At 35.0% G+C, this 3,923-nt stretch overlaps 1 non-coding gene across 1 annotated transcript; it reads right to left on the reverse strand.

The window, feature by feature from the left end:
• Positions 1-2,883: 2,883 nt before the first annotated feature.
• Positions 2,884-2,990, reverse strand: LOC117313121 (U6 spliceosomal RNA). The gene has a single exon (XR_004527583.1). It is a non-coding gene; the product is annotated as a U6 spliceosomal RNA (small nuclear RNA).
• Between the last annotated feature and the right edge of the window lie 933 nt (positions 2,991-3,923).

Here is a 3,923-nt window from a genome sequence, read left to right on the forward strand (position 1 = left end):
TGAGTTCCTTATATATTTTGGATATTAACCCCTTATTAGATATATGATTTGCAAATATTTTTTTCCCAGTCAGTAGGTTGCATTTTCATTTTGTTGATGATTTTCTTTGTTGTGCAGAAGATTTATAGCATGAAGTAGTCAAACTTGTTTATTGTTGCCTTTGCTCTTCGTATCAAATCCAAAAAGAAATCATTGCTAAGACCTCTATCAAGGAGTTTACTGCCTATGTTTTCTTCTAGAAGTTTTATGGTTTCATGTCTTACATGCAAGTCTTTAATCCATTTTGAGTTAATTTTTGTGTATGGTATAAGATAAAGGTTCAGTTTCATTCTTTTGCATGTGGCTGTGCAGCTTCCACTTATTGAAGGCACTACTGTTTCCCTATCATACATTCTTGGTTCTTTTGTGGTAAATTAACTGATTATGTATGTATGGGTTTGTATCTGGCCTCTATTATGTTCCATTGACCTATGTGTCTTTTTTGTGCCAATACCATACTGTTTTTGATTACTATAGCTTTGTAATATAGTTCAAAAACAGGGCGTGTGATGCCTCCAGCTTAGTTCTTCTTTCTCAAGATTGTTTTGGCTATTCAAGGTCTTTTTTGATTCCATACATACTTCAGAATTGTTTATTTCTTTGAAAAATGCCACTGCAATTTATTTTTAATTTTTGAATTTTATTTTATTTATTTATTTTTATACAGCAGGTTCTTATTAGTCATCATTTTTACACACATCAGTGTATACATGTCAATCCCAATTGCCCAATTCATCACACCCACACCCCCACCCCCTGCAGCTTTCCCCCCTTGGTGTCCATATGTTTCTTCTCTACATCTGTGTCTCAGTTTCTGCCCTGCAAACCGGTTTCTTTGTACCATTTCTCTAGGTTCCATATATATGCGTTAATATACGATATTTGTTTTTCTCTTTCTGACTTACTTCATTCTGTATGACAGTCTCTAGATCCATCCATGTCTCAACAAATGACCCAATTTCGTTCCTGTTTATGGCTGAGTAATATTCCATTGTACATATGTACCACATCTTCTTTATCCATTCATCTCTCGATGGGCATTTAGGTTGCTTCCATGATGTGTCTATTGTAAATAGTGCTGCAGTGAACATTGGGGTGCATGTGTCTTTTTGAATCATGGTTTTCCCTGGGTATATGCCCAGTAGTGGGATTGGTGGATCATATGGTAATTCTATTTTTAGTTTTTTTAAGGAACCTCCATACTGTTCTCCATAGTGGCTATATCAATTTACATTCCCGCTAACAGTGCAAGAGGGTTCCCTTTTCTCCACACCCTCTCCAGCATCTATGGTTTGTAGATTTTCTGATGATGCCCATTCTACCTGGTGTGAGGTGATATCTCATTGTAGTTTTGATTTGCATTTCTCTTATAATTAGTGACGTTGAGCACCTTTTTATGTGCTTCTTGGCCAACTGTATGTCTTCTTCAGAGAAATGTCTATTTAGGTCTTCTGCCCATTTTTTTATTGCATTGTCTGTTTCTTTAATATTGAGCTGCATGAGCTGTTTATATATTTTGTAGAGTAATTCTTTGTGCATTGATTCGTTTGCAAATATTTTCTCCCATTCTGAGGGTTGTCTTTTCGTCTTGTTTATGGTTTCCTTTGCTGTGCAAAAGCTTTGAAGTTTCATTAGGTCCCATTTGTTTATTTTTGTTTTTATTTCCATTACTCTAGGAGATGGATCAAAAAAGATCTTGCTGTGATTTATGTCAAAGAGTGTTCTTCCTATGTTTTCCTCTAAGAGTTTTATACTGTCCGGTGTTACATTTAGGTCTCTAATCCATTTTGATTTATTTTTGTGTATGGTGTTAGGGAGTGTTCTAATTTCATTCTTTTACATGTAGCTGTCCAGTTTTCCCAGCACCACTTATTGAAGAGACTGTCTTTTCTCCATTGTATATCTTTTTGCCTCCTTTGTCATAGATTAGTTGACCATAGGTGCATGGGTTTATCTCTGGGCTCGCTATCTTGTTCCGTTGATCTATGTTTCTGTTTTTGTGCCTGTACCATATTGTCTTCATTACTGTAGCATTGTAGTATAGTCTGAAGTCAGGGAGTCTGATTCCTCCAGCTCCGTTTTTTTCCCTCAAGATTGCTTTGGCTATTCAGGGTCTTTTGTGTCTCCATACAAATTTTAAGATGATTTGTTCTAGTTCTGTAAAAAATGCCATTGGTAATTTGATAGGGATTACATTGAATCTGTAGATTGCTTTGGGTAGTACAGTCATTTTCACAATATTTGTTCTTCCAATCCACGAACATGGTATATCTCACCATCTGTTGTTATCATATTTAATTCCTTTCATCAGTGTCTTATAGTTTTCTGCATACAGGTCTTTTGTCTCCCTAGGTGGGTTTATTCCTTGGTATTTCATTCTTTTTGTTGCAGTGGTAAATGGGAGTGTCTCCTCACTTTCTCTTTCAGATTTTTCATCATTAGTTTATAGGAATGCAACGAATTTCTATGCATTAATTTCGTATCCTGCAACTTTACCAAATTCATTGATTAGCTCTAGTAGTTTTCTGGTGGCGTCTTTAGGATTCTTTATGTATGGTATCATGTCATCTGCCAACAGTGACAGTTTTACTTCTTCTTTTCCAATTTGTATTCCTTTTTTTCTTTTTCTTCTCTGATTGCCATGGCTAGGACTTCCAAAACTATGTTTAATAATAGTGGCGAGAATGGACATCCTTGTCTTGTTCCTGATCTTAGAGGAAATGCTTTCAGTTTTTCACCATTGAGAATGATGTTTGCTGTGGGTTTGTTGTATATGGCTTTTATGATGTTGAGGTGGTTTCCCTCTATGCCCACTTTCTGGAGAGTTTTTTTTTTTTTTTTTTTTTAAATATGGAATGCTTCACGAACTTGAATGTCATCTTTGCACAGGGGCTGTGCTCATCTTCTCTGTATCATTCTAATCTCAGTATATGTGCTACCAAAGTGAGTACTGGAGAGTTTTTATCATAAATGGGTGTTGAATTTTGTCAAAAGCTTTTTATGCATCTATTGAGATGATCATATGGTTTTTATTCTTCAATTTTTTAATATGGTGTATCACATTGATTGATTTTGCATATATTGAAGAATCCTTGCATCCCTGGGATAAATCCCACTTAATCATGGTGTATGATCCTTTTAATGTATTGTTGGATTGTGTTTGCTAGTATTTTGTTGAGGATTTTTGCATCTATATTCATCAGTGATATTGGTCTTTTATTTTCTTTTTTTTTGTAGTGTCTTGTCTGGTTTTGGTATCAGGGTGATGGTGGCCTCATAGAATGAGTTTGGAGTATTCCTTCCTCCACAATTTTTTGGAAGAGTCTGAGAAGGATGGGTGTTAGGTCTTCTCTAAATGTTTGATAGTATTCATCTGTGACGCCATCTGGCCCTGGGCTTTTGTTTGTTGGAAGATTTTTAATCACAGTTTCAATTTCATTACTTGTGATTGCTCTGTTCATACTTTCTATTTCTTCCTGGTTCAGTCTTGGAATGTTATACCTTTCTAAGCATTTTTCCATTTCTTCCAGGTTGTCCATTTTATTGACATAGAGTTGCTTGTAGTAGTCTCTTAGGATGCTATATATTTCTGCTGTGTCCATTGTAACTTCTCCATTTTCATTTCTAATTTTATTGGTTTGAGTCCTCTCCCTCTTTTTTTTTGATGGATCTGGCTAATGGTTTATCAATTTTGTTTATCTTCTCAAATAACGAGCTTTTAGTTTTATTGATCTTTGCTATTGTTTTTTGTGTTTCTATTTCATTTATATCTGTTCTGATCTTTTTGATTTCTTTCCTTCTGCTACCTTTGGGTTTTGTTTGTTCTTCTTTATCTAGTTCCTTTAGGTGTAAGGTTAGATGGTATATTTGATATTTTTCTTGTT

The sequence above is a fragment of the Tursiops truncatus genome, chromosome 7, assembly GCF_011762595.2.
Source record: "Tursiops truncatus isolate mTurTru1 chromosome 7, mTurTru1.mat.Y, whole genome shotgun sequence".
Classification (NCBI taxonomy): domain Eukaryota; kingdom Metazoa; phylum Chordata; class Mammalia; order Artiodactyla; family Delphinidae; genus Tursiops; species Tursiops truncatus.